Source organism: Microtus pennsylvanicus, chromosome 4 (assembly GCF_037038515.1).
Source record: "Microtus pennsylvanicus isolate mMicPen1 chromosome 4, mMicPen1.hap1, whole genome shotgun sequence".
Classification (NCBI taxonomy): domain Eukaryota; kingdom Metazoa; phylum Chordata; class Mammalia; order Rodentia; family Cricetidae; genus Microtus; species Microtus pennsylvanicus.
The window spans coordinates 105,184,214-105,204,650 of NC_134582.1; the positions used below are offsets into that span (position 1 = coordinate 105,184,214).

Consider the following 20,437-nt stretch of genomic DNA (forward strand, 5'->3'; position numbering starts at 1 on the left):
TCCAGATCTAGAGCCATTGACGTCCTTAACCACACATGCAAGTCTGATATTTATTAGTTTCTTCTTCTTCTTCTTCTTCTTCTTCTTCTTCTTCTTCTTCTTCTTCTTCTTCTTCTTCTTCTTCTTCTTCTTCTTCTTCTCCTCCTCCTCCTCCTCCTCCTCCTCCTCCTCCTCCTCCTCCTCCTTCTTCTTCTTCTTCTTCTTCCCCTCCTCCTCCTCCTCCTCCTCCTCCTCCTCCTCCTCCTCCTCCTCCTCCTCCTCCTCCTCCTCCTCCTCCTCCTCCTCCTCCTCCTCCTCCTGTCCCTGCTGCTATTAGATCTGGGTTCATTGGACTCTTTTGAGTTTGTTGGCTTCATGTGAACAAGGGAATGCAGGTCTAACAAGGAGTGGCCTTCTTCAGGATCCTTTTAAAGACTCCACCTGCTGCTTTTAAGGAGTGGAGATCCCTAGAAGCGTAAAACTTGTGCAAAATGTTTTCTTGAAGGTCATAAAATTGCTTTAGTTTTAAAAAAATACTGAATCTTACTGTGCTCTCACCGCTTTAAGAATACATGGCTCTCCAGGTGGTGGTGGTGGCGGTGCACGCCTTTGATTCCAGCACTCAAGGAGAGGAAGGCCGATCTCTGAGTTCAATTCTAGGCTGGTTTACAGAGCCAGTTCCAGGACAGGAAGGGCTACACAGAGAAGCCCTGTCTTGAAAAACAAACCAAACCAACCAAACAAACAAAAATACATGGCTCTCTGAAGGAAGATTAGAGAAGTACCACTTACCTTGTCTGTTTGTCCTCAAAATCCCTGTGCACAGCTTATGCTTAGACAAGAGTCAGTTGATGGAGCGCAGATGCTGAGGGCAGGCCAGGAGCATAGGTCGCCTCATTTGAAGACCCAGAATAAAAATTAGACATGGTGGCGTGTGCCTATAATCTCAGCATTTGGGTATGCAATGAGGGGAATTGCCATAAATTTGAGGCTTGTCTGAGCTACCTAGTAAGTTTGAGGCCAGTTTGGGCTACAGATCGAATCCCAGCTTGAAAACACTGACAGAGAGGCTGGAAAGGATAGTGCACACCTGTTTTCCTAGCATGGGACAATAGCACCTCACATTTAAAGTCAGCCTGGGCTACACAGCTGGACTATGTCACCCCTCCCCCACAGAAAAGCTTTAGAATGCGGGTGAACCTCACTAGTTTATAACGTTTTAAAAACAAGCCAGCTAAGATAGAAAAACTTACTCTGTCTCTCCCTCTGGCCTGTCCAGCCCTCTATATGTGTGAACAACACATTTGCTGGAGGGAGGAACCCAGGGGTGAGAAAAAGCAGGGTGGGCCAGACCTGCTGTATTTGCCAGTAGAAAAGATGGGACTGGCTCGAGAAAGAGGGAGGACCTAAAAGGAAAAGCAAGCAACGCAAATAGCTGGCAAACCCTGGCTTCCTGCTTCCCATCTGCTTGCCATCAATTCTGAATGCTTTACGTATAACTCACTTTATGCCTTGCAGCCCTGTAACACATTATCAGTTCCCCTGAGTAGGTCCTTGGAGAGAGGGAGCTGCCATCTTTTCCTGTGCAGCCTGGGCTGGCTGTTTCAGGGGTCTGTTACTTGGCATCCGTGGTAGCCCTGGTCTTTCAACTGGACACTGTTCTAGCTTCCTGTGGGGTCTAGTGAAAGGGATCTGCATTGGCTATTTTGGAGGCTTCCAGGAATGGGGAGGACCTTAAGGATCTAGACTCTGTACTCCTGACCCCACTTATATCCAGCAGTCTGTGAACAGCTCCCTGCCTGTCTTGTCTCTCTTGTTTGGGGATCTTATGTAGCTGAGGGGAACCACTAGTACACTAGCCTTGAACTATTGATCCTCCTGCCTCCATCTCCCATGTGTTATAATTACAGGGTTGTGCCATGATACCAATATTTTTAAGTTAATTCTAGAGAAAGCCAGAGGAAGAAGAAGGATTTTTTTCAGAGCCCGTGGATGGCACTCAAGTGTGTGGGCACTCACAGGTGCGGTAAACATGCTGTTTGGGCAACATAAAGCTGGTCGTGCATGTGGTACAACCTTTCCAATGCCTGCTCCACCATGGGCAGTGGACATAGCTCCCCATGTACTTATAATCAACAGAATTGTTTTTGATTGATGCCAGAATGTGTTACAGAATAGTGGAGAGACTTCTGAAGGAGAAGTGTGAAGTAGATGGAAAACACTTGTCAAGTCTGACCAATGAGGTAATGGAATAACAGAGATGATGTGTGTCTGCAGGTTTCCCTGGGCATAGAGGAGATGCCAGTGTTTGGCTGGCTGTTTCTTGTGTGTTCATGTAATGCCAGCGTCAGATCATTGCTGTACTGATGGGCAGTCACTTAGAGAAGTATTCCAGCCGAGAGGTGTCAATAGCATTGATTGACACTTTGACCTATTCTAGTGGGAGAAATTTCTAGATATTTCTAGTGGGAGAAATTTCTAGAATAGGAGGGGAAATTTCAGTGCAATAGGTTGGCTGCTGGAATGTGAGACCCACGGTGTGCCAGCGTTTGGCACAGTGCTGCCTGGCACTCCACATGCAGCTCCATCACTGTAAGTTGGGGAGTGCCTGCATCCTGTGGGATCATCTTTGAATGACAATAGCAGAAGATAGGAGGCGTAGACTCCTAGAGCAATAAGAGAGAATGTTTCCCATGTTGTTAGTGCATGTCAGAATTTCTATACTTTTTAAAAATTGCTAGTCCATTGAGTACATGTATCACTCAGCTATTCAAAAATAGATGAATGTTTGAATCACGGCCTCTTCATGGGTATAGTTTTATTATTATTATTATTAATTATATAGGCTGTCCTGTAGCTCAGGCTGACCTGGAACTCATTTCGTAACCCCAAGGATGGCCTTGAACATCCATTTTCCCACTTGTAAGTCCTGAGAGCTGAAGTTACACACATGCATCACCACACCAGGTCTCTGCTGTGCTAAGAGTTGGACATAGAGTTTTGTGAGTGCTGGCTGAGCTGTCTACCAACTGAGCCACACCCTCAGTCATGGCTTGCTTTCTTATGATCCTGACTTGTCAGGCAAAGAGCTAAGATTTGAAACAGGAAATAGATTCGGCCCAGATCTGACCCTAAAGGATATCACAGTGTCTTTGAGGAGAGAGGAGGTAAATCAAATATCCTTTGGTTTCCTACAAGAAGAGCTATGGTAGGGATGAACAGAGACGACTGTGTGGCCCGAATTCAGTTCACTAGGTCTTGATGGGACATGAGAGTATGTCACACTGTGTCGAAAGATGGACTCTATTCCAGGACAGGAAGTAGCGAAGATGTGGAGAGAGGTGACATATAGCCTGAAGCATAGAAAACAGCCAGGGAAGAGAAGAGACAGGATTCGGGCACATACTGAAGACAAGAGTGCTTTCCCTGAAGGCCACTGGAGCATGGGAGGCTTTGTAGCAGCCAATGGGGAGAGTGACAATGGATTCGAAAGGGGTTGTGCCAAAGGTGGACACTATAAAATGCTGCTCAAGGTGACTTTCTCTCTTTCCCCTTATCCCCTCCCTCCTTCCCTTTCTTTCTCACTTTTCCCCTGCCCTTTCTTCCCATCTTCCTTTTTGCTTCAAGTGTCCTAGGCTGGCCTTGAACTCCTGATCCTCCTGTCTCTGCCTCCTATGTGCCATCCATCCATCCATCCATCCATCCATCCATCCATCCATCAATCCATCCATCATCCATTCATTGCTTTATAAAATACATATATTCTGGCTGAGCGGGCGTGAAAGAGGCCTTTTCTCAGCCAGCAGAGAAGGGCACACTCTGACTTAGGGACCAGGTTCCTCTGAGCCTCGTGTGATGTGCTCAGTTTGCTCTTGGGTATCTAGGAGAGCAATTCTCAGAGAAAAGGTTGTCATTGTTTGGGTGGGGGACAGCTGTGGAGCTATGAGTATTTGCCACCATAAGGCCAGAGCATTTGTTCTGTAAGAGTGTTCACGTGTTGCCGCGAGCTGTTTAGGCTGAAAGGATTTGTGCTGTGTCATCTGCCGTGAAAGCTGATGGCTAAGTGCCTTAAAAAATGTGGGAAAGAGGACCTACTTGGAGATGCGAGGGCTCTGCTGGGGGCCTGTCGCTATGTGCCATTCCCTACTGCAGCTTTTACATGGTATTGTTTTGACATGCAGGGAAGATAACTTATCTTAAAGAGAAGGACTGAAGTAGTCTGACAGTTTGCATAATCCCATTAGCTTGAAGTTTGATGTCACTGCTTATATTATACAGTTCTTTATTTATTTACTCATCGTCTCACAGAGATAATAGAAATGTATTCAGCTATCATCTAGGCAGCAAGAGAGACTGATAATGACCTGATCGTGGTCCCTTTTATATTGCTATAATAAAATACCTAAGGATGGGTCCTTGGTAAAGGAAGAAGGTTTATTTAACTCAATTTTGGAGGGTGAAAACCTCTGTTGAGGTTTTCTTGATTGGCGGTTTCCCACTGATGAGAGATTCTGGGGCCCTCCAGGGAGAGGTGACAGAGCAAAGCTGGAGATTCAAGGGCCTGCTTACTCTTTTGTATAACCACTTGTTCTTGAGAGCTAGTTAACTGAGGGCCCTGAGAACTATGTTTATCTTTTGCAAGAGTACCAGTGATCTAAGAACTTCCCGTTAGATACCGCGTCTTAAAGGCTCCATCATCTCCACACTGGGATCGAGTTTCTGCACACACAGCTTAGTGTAACAGAAAACCTCAACCCACAGCACTGTGCATGCATGCTGCTTGTGATAAGGCCTAAAAAGCATAAAAAAAAAAGATGTTTGGAGTGGGATGGCAGATGTAGAGTGTAAACAGGCACATGGTATCATGCCTGGCTTTTGACATAGTAGCTGGGTACCCAAACTCAGGTCTTTGTGCTTGCATGGCAAGCATTTTACCATGGAGCCATGTCCTCATTTGTTCTCAGTCATATTACTTATTCTCCTTATTGTTATTATTTGAGACAAGATCTCATATAGCTCAGACCAGACATAAACTCCTGCTTTTCCTGTCCATTTCCCTTGTGCTAGTTGTAAATGTGTGACATCATGCATGGCTTGGAGTTAGGCTTTAACATTTGTTATTGTTATTACTATTTGCATGTGTGTGTATGTGTGTCTGCTAACATCAATTTCTGTGCACCTCGTGCCTACTGGAGCCCCCCCATGGAGGCCAGAAGAAGACATCAGTTGGATTCCCTAAGACTGTAGTTACAGATGATTCTGAGCTTCCATGTGGGTGCCAGTAAACTGAAACTGGGTCTTCTGCAAGAGCAGTCTGTGCTCTTAACCACTAAGTCATCTCTCCAGCCCTTGGAGTTCAGTGTTCAATTGAGAAAAGAGCTGGGTATGGTGGTTCCTGTGTATAATCCCAGCATCTGGAAGTTGGAAGCAGGAGCATAAGAAGTGCAAAGTCATCTTCTACTACCAATTTAACTTGAGATCAGCCTGGGGTACTTGTGATGAGAGAGAGAGAGAGAGAGAGGGAGAGGGAGAGAGAGAGAGGGAGAGGGAGAGGGAAAGGGAGAGAGAGAGAGAGAGAGAGAGAGAGAGAGAGAGAGAGAGAGAGAGAGAGAGAGAGGAGAGAGAGAGGAATGAGGGGAGGGAGAAAAGTACAGGGAGGGGCAGAGTGTATGAATGAATAAGAATGAGAATGAGCCATCTAGGATCAGGAAAAACAACCCGTGGGAAAATGCTGAGAACCGGAAAATTGTCTTTTTTTTCTGGAGAGTGTCTGGAAGGACCCTGTGGTGCCTGGGTCCTGGGACCTTGCAAAGCCGAGTGGCTAATTGAAACAGCATAGACAACACCGACCTTCTGAGCAGGTCAAGTTAAAATTCAAGGATTACCTCAACTTCACCATGGGGATTTTACAGTGGAAGGAACCAGAGATGCACAGCCTCCTTGTTTGTATTTAGTGGTTTTCCAAACATCAAGCTTTCATTGATTTCTCTGGCTCCCATCCAGCTGCCACTGCTGTGTGTAAACACACACTGGGTGAGCATTTTGTTGTCTCAGAAAGGAGAGCATATGGGCTCCGACAGCCAACCTTATTTTTATTTATTACTCTGTTTATGACTACATCCAAGATAAAACAATATTTCCTGGTAGCTAGCGTAACAGACAGTAATAGACGTGGTCTCTGACCACTGTGTGGGCCTCTGTGTGCTTCCTAAGTCTGGTGTCGTGGAATTGACAGACACAGAGCCAATCTGGCACTAAATGGATTTCTATTAACAGTACAAAAAGGCTTGTAACTTTAGGCGTCTTCGGGTTGCTGTTCAAATGGGGTTGTTGCGTCTTCGTTGTTTTTACGTTTGGGGTGATTATGAACTGCTGGGTCTCAGGTGGGAGGGTCTGGAGAGAGTGAGTCCTTGGATCTGCTTCATGCACTTGATTTCAGGTCTTTGGAGTTATTTTATTTAATTACAATTATGAGGTAATGGTATTTTCTGCTCTTACAGAGGAAGAAATCAGCTATTAAAGGTAGCTCCTGTCATCATCCCTGCCATCCTCACCGTCACCACCACCAATGCCAATGATCTTTGTAGTATTAGGGAGGGCACACGGGCCCTAGCCCGTGCTAGTAATTTTCTGCAGTGTTAGGGATGGAATTGGTCTTGTCCATGCCAGGCAAATGATCTACCACTAAGCTCTTTTCCAGTCTAAGAAAAATGCCTGTTTGAATCTAGGTCTCAGCATTTGGGAAGTAGAGGCAGGAGGAGTTCAGGGCCACCTTTGGCTGCATAGTAAGTTTGAGGCCAACCTGGGCTGAGTTAGACCTTGAATATAACGATTAAGAGATAGCTTGCTTAGATGTTTGTGCAGTCAGCTCCTTGGCTCTGTAAATTTCTCTTCTGTGGCTGTGACCGACCGTAGGTCAAAAATATAATATTTTTTTATAAGTATGCATATATTTTTCCTCATCATTACCCCTCAAATACTGCAGCTTAACTGTGACATTTATGCTATGGATTTCTATAGCATCTGAGGATTATAACATATACCATTTGCACCTTACTGAATATGATAAGGAACCCAGGGAGGCTTTGAAGCACATGAAGGCACATGTTTAAATTATATGCAAAGACTGCCGTTTGAGATGAGGGCCTTGAGATTTTTGTCTCTGAAGGTGCCATTTGAATCAGTCCTTCTCTCACATTGAGCCGTAGCTGTTATCTTTATGAAGGCGAAGGATGAGGGCCTGTCTTCAGAGAGACACCGCTGTCATGCAGACCAAGGTGTGAGTAAAAAGGAGCTCTCGCTTTGGTGGAATTCATAGGAATCCCTGGAGAAGCTGAAGAAGAGGACTTGGATCAGGCATAGATACGCATCTCTTCCTGTAATCACAGCTCTCCAATTCCCTATTAGGAAGGGTGAGAGGCAGGAGGATTATCACGAGTTTGACACTAGCCTGGGCAACACTAGCAAGATCGTGAAAAGAAACAAATGAAAGGCTTTGGTTATGTTTTTAGTCATAACTACGTGCAGATTGCTTCTTGTGCCAGTCAGATTGCCTTCAAAGATTCATAGACTCTCGGCTGCTGTTATATGTGGTGTGTGCATGAGGATTTGTGTTTACATGTGTGTGCAGGTGTGCATGCTCCTGTATCTGTATGGCTGTAAGGCCCAAAGTCTCTCTTGACCACTCTATTTTTTGAGGCAAGATCTCTTGCTGAGCCCAGCACTTGCTAATTCCAGTTAGTCTGCATGGCCAGCTTACCCCACTGTTTTAGGGTTTCTACTGCTGTGGCAAAACCCATGACCAAAGGCACCTAGGGAGGAAAGGGTTTATTTTAGGTTGTAGCTTGTAGTCCATCATCCAGAGAAGTCAGGGCAGGAGCTGATGCAGAGACTAGGGAGGAACACTGCTGACTGGCTTGCTCTTCCTGGCTTTCCCAGACTATGTTCTAGTAATACCCAGGACCACCAACGGCCCAGGATGGCAGGTGCCAGCACACCTGTCTCACTTTTACTTGGATTCTTGTCACCTGTGTGGTGTGATCCCTCTCCCCAGCCCTGTTTGAGTGTTTTGACTGGCAGGACTCAGTAAACCAGTGAAAAGCATGGCGAGGTTTTCTTTCACTTGGAGCTGCCTGGCAGGCTTGAAGTATGGGAGGGGTGTCTTCTGAGTCTCGGCTCCCCACGTTATCATGATAAGTTGTTTAAATAATGGACCTGTGAGAAGCTTGCACTCGGGTTCCCTACTGAGGACTCATGGCTAGCAGAAGCCATTTGCACACACCGGGGAACATGGGGGTGTCCTAAGACGGGAAGGTAGGAGTGGACGAGGTAGCAGAAAAACAGAGCCTCGTTCTGTGGCTTGGTGAATGCCCCTGGAATGCCCCGTGACAGGGTCAAGCCCTTTTATTGCTGCTAGGAGAAGGAGGATAAGATAAAGAGAGTGTACAGACAAGTAGGGATCCCGCGTGGCCTGGACAGCCATCTTGGGCATAATTACCATTTTGTTTGTTGGGTGACCTTGGCACAGATTCTGAACCCTATGGAATAAATAGTTATTTAAAGTACACAAGGAACTGGGAACATGGTTCAGTGGATAAAGTGCTTGCCATGCAAGCCTGAGAGGACCTGAGTTCGGATCCCAGGCATCCATGTAAGAAGATGTACTTTGGTGTTCCTCTATAAGCTTAGTGCTCGTGTGTGTCTGTGGGAAGACAGAGGAAGAGTAGGATCCTTGCGGGCTAATTTATTGACAAGCTCAAAGTTCAGTGAGAAACCCTGCCTTAAAATAAGGTGGAAAGCAATATGTAGCTGCTCATGCATATATACACACAAACATGCACACACGATCAGCTGAGGCTAAGTGTTTTATGACATGTCTAGACCATCTCTTCACTGAGGTTGGGGTTTTAATAGTTTTTCTTTATTTCTAGTGATGGAGATTCAACCTGAGTCTTTGTACGCACCAAGCAAATGTTCTACCATGAACTTAATGAGCTCTCCTACTTTGTTAATACTTTTTGAGAAGTCTGCTACATCTTGGCTGATGGCTGTCCAACTTTTGTCCGCCTTCACATGTAGTTCCCTTTGTTCTGTCTTGGGATTTTGGAGTCCTCCTGTCTTGCTGTCTTCTCAGGGTATGCTTCTTTCTATCAGTCTATGTTATTGTCGTCTGTGTGATTCTGAGCTCGCTTTCTCTGGTCTCGCAGTGCCTTCTGCCACAGAGCCCAGTTCTCATGCCACATTTGCCACTTCTCTTTGGTACCTTCTGCTTTTGTGACTGTTTTAGATGCATTGGGGTTTTTGCAAAACGGGACTTTGACAGAAAAATTCCAGTGCTGTGTGAGTAGAGTCATACCGTGGTCCTGGATTAGGGGGTAGTTAGAGTAAGGCACTCTGCCCACTCAGGGCTGGGTGGATACCCATGTGGAGAAACCGATGCCCGGGCCTGGTGGCAGTGGGCAAGACATCTATAATTCATGATGATGTTTGGTGGGAGGTGGATGGGAGATTGCGCCATAAGGACTTTGCTGACGATTTCGGGGAGCCAGAGAGAAAGGATGAAATGATCAGAATGCCACCTTGCCATCAGGATGGCATGGCTGGAGTCCAGAACACCAGAAAAGTGGCATCCAAGTTTAAGAAGTCCTTTTGACTTCAGATGGGAGAGTCAGAGTTTTTTTACCTGCAGCTTTAGGTGAGACACTTTGCAGACGCCTGTGTCTTTTTGTTACTCTAACTTAGTTCAAAAGGTTTTCTCACTCTACCCTGCCCCAGCCCCACAAAGCTGAAACCCATGCATGCCCTTGAACATTCCAGACAAGTGCTGTATTATTGAGCCTTCTCTAGCCCTGTTAGAATCATTTTGATAAGTTGAGCAGAAGTAAGGCGTGCTGAAGAGATAAGTTGTACTAGATGCTGATCATACCATTGTTTCTATGGAAACTCCCTCTGTAGGAAAAAGCTGTAGACTTCTGGGAGGAGGCATGTATCTCAGTCTCTACCCACAGGAAGCCCAGGACTGAAGCCTGGCCCTTGCTCGCACTCTGGGTTTGATAATAATAGAGTGCTGTGATTGGACGAGGTTGTCAAGGACACTTCAGATTAAATAGCTTTTTTGTAGCTCAGAAGTGGGAAAAAACGAAACAGGAATGGTTCTTAAGGCCTTTGTTGTTTTGAGACAGGGCCTCACTATGTAGTCTGGGCCGGACTAGAACTCAGATGGCCCTGGAACTGAGTTGATCCTCCAGCCTCTGCCTCACAACGGCTACGATGACAACTGCCTTCCCCTAAGCCCAGAAGTTCTCAGGCATTGATCCACGGTAAGGTGACTTGTGCTGAGTTGGGGAGAGGAGCAAATGAGGGAGGGAGATAGAAAGCTAAGCATTTGAAACCTTTAAATTGGAAATAGTCGTTGCTCAGACACACGGACATGATTCTCAACACTCTAGAGCTCAGCGTACAGATTCCTCTTCCCCCTCTGTATCTAGCTTTCATGAGTGGCTGTGCATGCATGAAACTTGCATGCATGCGCACACATTCAAACACACTTTTAAAGGGAACTTGTCTTGGCCACTGAGACCACATGATCTCTGTGGTTTGGCTTCCCTGGCTGCAGAGAAGGCCCTGTGATTTTGTGTCCATGGCCCCTTGAACCCTAGTTTTCAGGCTTCGTTTGTTCATGGGACCCAAGCAGGTGTCCTTCCCTGGGACTTTGGAGATATACTGAAGAAATATATACATCTCTCTTTGCTGCCTGCTCTATCAAGGAAGCCCCTGAATATTAGAGAGGAGATGCTTACCAGGAATGCAGAGACTGGAGAGTTGTGTGCCCATCTGATGTTAGCTACACCACATCCCTTGGAAAGTCAGGACGACATGGTGTCAGATAAGAAAAATTCTGCTCAGCAAGTTTAAAGAAGAGTTTCCTGATGATAGAAATTTTTTGAGCATTTCATATCAGGCGAGCTTCCTGCTGCCCAAGGTTGGTTTGTGGGCAGTGTTTCCTGAGGTTATTTGATGGTAGAGTGCTTGGGTTTATTTCCATGAGGGGTGTGTATGTGTGTGTGTGTGTGAGAGAGAGAGAGAGAGAGAGAGAGAGAGAGAGAGAGAGCGCTCTGCATGGGGACCAGTGTGAACTGCTGTTGGAAGATGACGTTCATAGTGGTGGTGTCTTTGGGAGCTTCCAATCACTGACATTCTGTTTCCTCTCCTTTCCTTCCCTGCCTCTATCTTTCTGGAATTTAATTTCTGTGAAAAGGTCTCATGAAGCTCAAGCTATCCTGAAATTGCTTTGTAGGCGAGGCTGCCTTGAACTCTAGGCCCTGCCTCCAGGACCACATGCTCGGATTCTAGGCACGGGGCAACAAGTCTGCCATGCCCAGCTCCCTGAGCTTTCTTGATGTTTTAGATTATTAAGGGGACCATAGTCCTTCTTTCCTGGCCAGTGTGTTGGAGCCAGATTTTATCCTCAGCCGCTAGCTTCGTCTCTGTGACTTAGAGTCAGTGCTGGTAACATAGTAGACTCACTCTCCCATATTCTGGGGTGGGGTGGGGGAGGGAGGGAGGAAGGGAGGGAGCGAGAGGGAGAGGGAAGGGGGAGAGAGAGAAAGAGAGAGAGAACATTTAAAGTGGTCTTCCAGCCAGGCCAGGCAGTGGAGGCTCACACCTTTAATCCCAGCACTAGGGAGGCAGAGGCAGGAGGATCTCTGTGAGTTCGAGGCCAGGGAACTCAAAGGGGCTGAGTGATACTGTGTTGAAGGACAAGCTGAAGCTCATAGTAGTAACCTCAGGTAGCCCGTCCATGTCCAGAGAAGTGGCTGAGGCAGCTCTGTGGGGATTCTGGTGTCGCAGAGAAACCTGGTTGTCCCTATCCTTAGGCATATTACACAAATCCATATTGTCAGTTGCTGTGTGGGAGGATGAGGCTGGAGGATTCCTGAAGGCCAGTCTCAACAGCATGGCTAGACCCCTCACGCAAAAGTGCAGTTCAGAGAGTGAAGACTGGGAATATGAACGGCTTGCTGTCTCCATTCTCATGACTTCAACTGTGGGATAGGTGGATTGCTTTTTCCTATTGTGGATTCTGATTTTTCAGCCTGCTTACCAATTGAGCCCCCATCAGACAGGAGAATGCAGAGTATCAATTTCAGTGTTCTCTGCGCTCATTCCTCTAGCCCATCACCTGCTACTTCCCCTGAATCCTTGGTTGCCAGAATGCCAGCCTTCCCTCTCTGTGTCCCTCCCTCCCTTCTTCCCTCCCTCCCTCCCTCCCTCCCTCCCTCCCTCCCTCCTTACCAACTCTCTTCTTCCCTTCATTCTTTCCTTCTCTTTTGTTTTTTTTTTTTTTGAGGCAGGGTCTCACCATAGCTCAGGGTGACCTCTAACTACGGAGAGTGGGGTGACCTTGAATCTTACTTCTGGCTCCCAAGTGCTGGGATTAAAGGCGTTTGCCACCCTCTCCTGCTTGTGTGGGTTTTACATTTCCGTTTGTGTTGCAGCCTGTAGGTCTGGTTGGTATTGCATTACCCAGTCCTCCTCTGCAGATGGAGAGTTAATTCACATAAATCCTGACAGCATGCCAATCTGTTGATTGGATTTCCATAGAAGAAGAGTCCACGAGTAACAGTGCTTAAATAAGGATGTGTACAGTTGAAAAATGAACCTAGGTCTCTTAAGTAATTTCCATTTTGATGCCTTGATTATTAAAAGATGTGCTTTCTAAGGATGTGGTCATGTTTATTGTTCATCTCCAAGATTTTTCTGAGGCTCCGCTTGAATGTTAAAATTGTTCAAAATCAACTAAAAGAGAAGATACATAGGATGAGATATTTTACTGATTCTGGCACATCCCAGATAAGAAGTGCCGTTTAGAACTCTTTATCCACGAAGAGGACCATATTGTGTTTCTAGACTGATTGTGGAGCTCCTGGGAGCCATCCACCCACCCCTGCCATGTGCACCGCCCCTCACGTGTCCTCTGCAGGCATGCTGGCTGCCTCTGCTGTCTGCATCCCTTGTAGCCTACCACTCGCTTCTGTGGAAGACTGTGTGTGTGTGTGTGTGTGTGTGTGTGTGTGTGTGCTTGCATGTGCCTTGGCTAACTCTGCAGTTGCTTTACCACCATCATGGCTGGTCTCTGTCGTATCTATCACCTCAGTCTGGCCTGCAGTTGCTTCTCCATCAGCCCTCCACTTCCTCCTTCTCCCGCTGTTGCCCATGTTCTGTGCTTTGGAAAACCCCACCAGAGCTTTCAGGTCCTTCCCAGCCTCTCTCTTGAACCTCTGTGATGCTCAGGCTCTGCCCTTCTCCGTGCTACTCCAGGCTGTGTGGAGCAGGGTTTCAGGCTGCGCTGTGTCCCGACAGCTGTATTTTGAGTGAAAACACAGAGACAGGTTGTGCTGGGTGGGTTTTTTTGTTTTGATGTGTTTTATGCTTTCATCAGATTAGCCCGTAGGCAGACCGGTGCGGTATTTTCTTGATTAATGATTGATGTGGGAGGGCCCATCCTGCTGTGGTGGGTGCCACCCCCGGGCAGGTGGTTCTGGGTAGTACGAGGAAACAGGCTGAGCAACCCATGCGGATCAAGTACGTATCATCCTTGGTGGTTTCTGTTTCGGTTTCCCCCTCCACGGTCCTGCTCTGCTTGACTTTCTCCTTGGTTTCCCTGATTGATGAACTATGCATAGAATGTGTAAGCCAAATAACTCCTTTCCCCGAAGTTGTCTTTGGTCATGGTCACTATCATGGCACTAGAAAGCAAGTTAGTACACAGAATGGCTGTGCGTGTTGTTTGTATAAATAAACAACCTCTGCTTTCCCAGTGTGAACCATAAGGGCACAGACATAAATGAGTTACCCACTTAAGTAACAAGTCCCACCAATGAACTTAGCAGTGTAGGTCGGGATCACAGAGGAACGTGGGCATGACACAGCCATGTAGGAACTACCTATGAACTTTCGAGCACACTAGACCAGTGAAAGGTACAACTGTTTCACCTGCAAGCAAAAGAGACACAGTATACTTTGGAACAAGGTGACACCCGCTGACCATCAGGTGCCCGTGTTGTGGGATGGGGTGGACAGGTGACAATTTCCCAACTGTCCCCAAGGTGTGTAGCTTAGCACAGACCTCCCTTGCTAATAACCTCAGTCCACTGGAACTTGCCTTGCCTTGTCTGTCCTGCAGCTCATTTGCCTCTACATAGCTTGCCATGAAGGGCTCTGTGAGTCTCCAGCAACATCCTGATCAGACTTGTGAATATCTCTTCTACCCACCACAGGGATTCTCTTTACGTCTCTGTTGGTTCTGCAACCTACATGGCATGGGTTACTTGGCTCTAGACTTTTTTTTTTTTGATCATATCCCACATAATCCAATCTGATGTTGAATGCAATATGTAGGCAAAGCTGTCTTTGAACTCATGATGTTTAAGTGGGATTATAGGTAATGACTGGCCTGGCTGTAGAATTTCCACTAGCAAATTTATAATTTTGATACAGTTCCCTTCAAAAGTCAGTGCATAGGTTGAATATAAATGTCATGTACTAGCTCACTTTATACCTGTGCTAATAAGTGAAGTACTCAGCCATAAAGCACTTATATTGGAGTATGATATCATAAGGCTTAGAGAATAAAACCCATATTGTCCTTTTGTGCTTAACAGTGTCAGTGTACTGCCGTACTTCCTTATTGTAATTTATCTCTTTGTAAGTTAATTATTGCCTTGCCGCACCTTGCCTGTATTAATTCAGATGTTAGTGGTTCAGTTTTCAGGTGTTTGTGTTTGTATATATGTATTCAGTAATATGTGTGTACTGTTTCTGAACTCTTAGACTTCATTTCTCCTTTCTGCCTACCTGCTATGTTCCCGCTTTGCCCCTTGCCTGCCTACTGGGCTGGTGTTCAAACCCAGTCTATGCATGCTAGGCAAGCACCCTGCTGTTTTCTTTCTTTGTACATTTTTGGCTTATTATGTCAATCACAGTGATTGATCCCATGTCTTCTGACCTGTTGACCCACCCCTGCTAGAACATGAGCATGCTAGAGGAACAATGAGATCTAGACCAAGACTTGAAAAGTGGATGGAGTCAATGGAGTCAGCACACAATGGTGTGACCAGCCAGCATCCTCTGAGAGCTCATGTCCGCGGGGGCCCTGGTGGCTGCTGAACTGTATGGAGTTGTTCTCGGAGAAGTGGTAGAGAGAAAGCCCAGTGTACTGGGTGATTATGGCAGCTGTGGGCCAGAGCCGGCTCAAGTGCCCTGAATGAGGCCAGCCACAAATGGGGACAGCCCAGTGAATGATTCCTTTGTCACCAGGTGAAATCAAGTCCTAGAAAGTATCCCTAACAAAGGGTGCTGCTCTGCCAGAGTGGACAGAGCGCTGTGGAGAGTGTTTGAAAGCTTTCGTTCAGTGGCTGAAGTTTCGGCTCAGTAAAGATAGATGTGCCAATACAGGATTGGTAGGGAAAGGCGGGGGCTGCCTATTATAGCTGCAGATATGTAATATTTAAAGTGTCGTTGGACCCTGGGTGGCTGTCTTGGACCAGTGTTCTAGGGGATTGCTGTCCTCACAGAGATGGAAGCAGCTTGGAGCTTGTGCTGCAGGGTGTCCTAATCGTTCTTACATATTAGCTTGTAGCTATTCCTACCCACCTGTCCGTGTGTGTGTGTGTGTGTGTGTGTGTGTGTGTGTGTGCGTGCGTGCACGTGAGCATGTGTGTGTGTTCATGCAGAAGTCAATGCTGAGATGTCTTTCTCAATCTCTACCTTATTTTTGAGGTAGAGTCTCTGAACCGGGAGCTTGCTGTTTCGCTGAGATTGGCTGGCCCATGAGCCCCAGGCATCCGGTTCCCCTTCCCCTCCATTGCTGGGATTGTGCATGCTTGCTCTTTCTACGTGAGCGCTGGAGATCAGAACTCACTTTCTCATTCTTGTGCTGTAGCACTTGGCTGACTAAGCCATCTCCGGTCCCCTTTCTGTTTCCTCACTGGTTTGATGAGGAAAATCTACATGTGGTCACAGTTTTCCATTTTGTCCTTACCTTTGGGCAAATCTTAACTGCCTTATTTAATTGATAGAATAAGAACATTTCATTTCTCTGAAAGTTCTTGGTGCTCTTCTAAAGAGTGGGCCCCAGACAACATTAGCATGTAATTTCACTAACGAGTTCTGTCTGTGATAGAATTTCACCAGTGTTTCCCGCGGCTGTGCAGCTTTTGTCTACTGAACATTAAAGCGATCAGCATGTATGGTTTATATGTGGAAAGATGACCCCGATTCATTACCGAGGACTTGGCCAGTGTTATTCCTCCCTCGGTAGCTCCCTAAAGGAAATATTGTATTTTGATGGAATTTACATATTCCACGAATGAAAAGAAACTTGTGGGATTCACTTCTTGTGATCTCCCTCCTTTGCCACATTATACTTTTCTTACCAGTGGAAAAAAGAAGACCCCGGCAAACTGAAGGGGAAAAAGAAGCAGTTGTCACCGGTGCCATGAGCTCACTCAGTAGGACAGCTGCTGATGCAGGTATGCGTCTGTGCTTGAAGCTTTGGGCTTGAATCCCAGCCATACTCTGTGCAGCCTAGGGCCAGGCTTCAATGCCTTGTTAAACTTCAATGTTCTTGTAATTGGGCATTTTCTAATGATTAAAGAGTTCATGAGTAGAGAACAAAGCCTTGTGTGAGCAAGGTAAATCCTGGAGAGGTTTTGTCTTTTGGACAGTTTTATGTAGCTCAGGCTGGCTTCAAACTCTCCACATAGCTGAGAATGACTTTGAACTCCTGATCCTCTTGCTTTATCTCCTCAGTACTGGTATTCCAGGCATGGGCCACTGTGCCCCGTGTTGTGTGGTACAACTTTGTTCATGCTAAGCCAGCGCTCTCCTACACCGCAGCCCGGGAGTGATGATTTCAGTAACATAGAACTGAATATAGATGCCAGCATCCAGGCTCCGGGCTCGTCCTGCCTGTCAAACCCTAACTGTCAACACCATTGTCTGGTTGGTCTTCATTACTGTTCCCACCTTACAGACACATGGCTCTTATTTTCAAGATTGCTTTCTCCTTAGTCCTGCCATAGTCAGACAATTTCAAATCTTCCCCTCCGTCTTTTACGGGGTCTTGCTATGTAGCCCAAGCTGACCTTTAACTTGTGATTTCCCAGTAGCCACACCTCAGCATGCTGACTCAGATTGTTTTCAGTGTAGGATGAACAAAGCAGAAATTTGAGCATCCTTGTCCGAGCCTCTCCCGAGTTAACCCAGCTGCACAGACCTTCCTTAGGAGGGTGCGGCTTAATTCTGAAACCGCATGGTGAGGCAGTAAGGAGTTCTTGTTCCACCAATAGTCAGTTTCCATGAAATGGTCCCCCTTCAGAGTGCTGCTTAATGTCCTGTGAAAAGATAGCTGGGTTTTCATTGTTGTTTATTTCTGAGGCAAAGCCCCATGCAGTGCTGATGGCCCTCCAAGCTGCTATATAGCTGAGGATGACTTTGAACCTGTGACCTGACTCTTACCTCCCAAGTACTGGAGTTACAGATGTGCATCATGAGGCTTGAAAATTACTGTGTTTATTTGTTTGTTTGTTTTTTTTTTTTTTTTTTTTTTTGAGACAGGGTTTCTCTGTGTAGCCCTACCTGCTCTGGAACTTGCTTTGTAGACCAGACTGGCCTTGAACTCACAAGAGATCCACCTGCCTCTACCCCCTAAGTGTTGTGATTAAAAGCATGAGCCACCATCACTCAGCCAGAGATTGCTGGTTTTTAAACACATGTTTATAATGTAATACTATGAACATAGGATATTCACTGTCTGCTGACTTTCAGCTTGTCGGGATTTATAGACTAAAACTCACCTGATTAGAAATGTACTACTTTTGGCTATGGGCATCTCTTGATTAGGGTTAATTCTTAATGAAGCCAAGGACTTGTAGGCCAGTTGGTGCATCAAACTGACAATGTGTCTTTGAAATGTCACTATTGATCACAGAGGCATTGATTACAATAGTCAAGGGACTGGATGGATCGTCTGAAGACCTGCGACCACCCACACTGTAAGGAGAGAACGATTACCTATCTGCATTGTCAGATAGTGTTGGGGTTGTGTCGCCAGTAGAGCCAACCTCAAATGAGTCCCGTGGAGACCACTGGGGATGGTGTTGAGGAGCCTGGGCATCAGTGAGACGATGGCTCAGCAGGTGAAGGCAATTGCCTCCGAGCCTACCAACCTGAGTTCAGTCCTCAGAGTTCACTTGGTGGAAGGAGAGAACCAACTGCTGCAAGTTATCCTCCGACCTCTGCGCAGTGTGCTTGTGCACACATACAAGCACAAATCGCTAACTGTAACACTAAACATTAAAAAGAATGTGGATAAGCATTGCTAAGTGACAGAACCTCAGAGTTTCGGAAAATCTTAGATATCTGAATTCTGATTTTGGGCTTAGATGCTTCATTGACAAAAGATAAGGGGGGTGGTATTCAGAGGGACTTGACAATGGCAGTTCTCAACTGGATTTAGATCTGAAAAACACCTCTGTAGGAGATGGAAGCCTGGTCCCGGAGCCCTCGATAACAGCAGCAAAAGTGTGCACACTGTTGCTAAGTGCTGCTGTTGAATGTTCTGCTCCTTGTTTGACAAAAACTTGATGCCGCTTGTTCTGCCATCATTGCCATGTTACAGAGGGGAAAACCAAGGAGCCGAGTTGTTAGATATTTGATACAGCTACTTAAGTAGCTGAGCTGGAGTTTAAATTGAGGTCATCTGCTTCCAGAAAGATCTGAGACTTGCAGAAGGTGAGTAAAGGTGATATTAATAGGAATCAATACTTATTGCTATCGATAAATATATATTTATATAACAATATATTATATTAATATTGCCTTTACTCATCATACATATGTGTGTATGTATGTGTATAAATATAAACATATATGGAAGTTTTTGGAGTTTGGTGTTGTGACAAATACTTGGAATCCCATGATTCTGGAGACCAAAGCCGAAAGATGCTAAGTTCAAAGCCAGCCTTTGATGTGTAGATACTATCTCAAAAAAGCAAACCAAACCAAAACAAAGCAAAAAGAACAACAAAAAGGAAAAACAACCCACTAAACCAAACAAATTAGAAGAAATACCTACTATGTTAAAAATAAATATTTGAGAAGTAATAAAGATTTAGTTTTACCGAATGAATTTATTTTTCAACAAGGTCTTGCTATGTAGCCCAGGATGGCCTCAAATGGCTAGGAATTCTTGTGTGTGTTATCACACCCAGTTTTTATTTCATGCTAGGGTTCAAACCCAGGGCTTTATATTTGCCTGGGCAAGCAGTCTAGCCAGTGAACTATACTCCCTACTCCTAATTTAGGGATCTTAGTAGGATTTCGGGGACCTGCGGATACTTTGGATAAAAGTCTATGGGCCAGCTTAGTGGAAGAACACTGGCCTGCAAACATGAGGGCCTGGGTTTAATCCCTGACACCAGAAAACAAGCAAACACAAAGAACATTTGGGCTATTGATTGTTTGACCATTACTGTGATCTCTAAGGAAGGACAGAGTGATGTTAATCCAGAAGTGGAAGATGAATGACCATGTTCTAGCTGGGGAAAAGACTGGGAAGCCTTGCCCCCGCCCCCCTTCCAGCATGCCTTTTTTCTTTTCTTACACTCTTCAAGCTTACCCCATAGAAACCTGTAGGATTCTGCAGGTTCCCTTATTAGCTAGTGAGTGGCCCATGCTTGGGAGACTTCCATATTTACTGATTAAGGTCACTGCAGTTCCTTCTGAGGAAGCAATTTGTATCTATAAGAAACTGGACCAGACACTTATCTGGCTGTTTGGTTTTCCATTTGGGACAAGGTCATTTAAATCTCATTTCGAGAAGGAGAAAGTCAAGTTGAGAGAGGCTGGAGCCACTCTCCCAAGGCCACTTAGCTGTCATGTGACTTAAACAAGCCAGCTATTCCCCTGTCTCTGTTCTTTTCTGCTGCTCCAGCAGGCTGGGAGTGGGGCCTTGCATTCAGATCCAGATCTGCCGTAGCTCCCGTAACTCTCAGTATTTTACTACTGAAGATAAAGGCTGAACAAACTGTGAGAACTAAATACATGTTCTTTCTCCTTTCTAGTTGGGCTTGAAGTCTTTCTTTAATCTATGTAGTTTTAAAAAAGTTGTTTTTGATTGTTTTGAGACAATCTCAATGTGTGATTCGGGCTGGCCTTGAACTCAGGACCTCATTGCTTCAGCCTCCTGAGTGCTGCACTGAGAGGCATGTACCATCATGGCCAAGGGGTTTCCCTTGTGGCTCTGTGACTTTATCAGGGCATTCCTTAAAGTTCTTTAGCTGTAGAGATGATGGTCTAAGGCACAGGAAAGAGTCAGGGAATTGCAGAGCCATTTCCAGCTCTAAAAATTTGGATTCCATTCTTTTGAAAAAGATGCTCCTCACTTTCTTAGTGT

General features: G+C 45.8%; 1 protein-coding gene across 9 annotated transcripts in view; it reads left to right on the top strand.

Moving 5' to 3' along the window:
* Carmil1 (capping protein regulator and myosin 1 linker 1) overlaps positions 1-20,437 on the top strand; it is a 261,760-nt gene that overhangs the window by 37,778 nt on the left and 203,545 nt on the right. The window contains exon 1 of one of the 9 annotated variants that reach the window (XM_075970044.1): positions 10,210-10,298. The exons of the other annotated variants lie outside the window; for them this stretch is intronic. The gene's annotated coding sequence lies outside the window, so the exon portion shown is untranslated. Of the gene's footprint in view, positions 1-10,209; positions 10,299-20,437 lie in introns of those variants that run through there. 9 annotated transcript variants of the gene reach the window in all.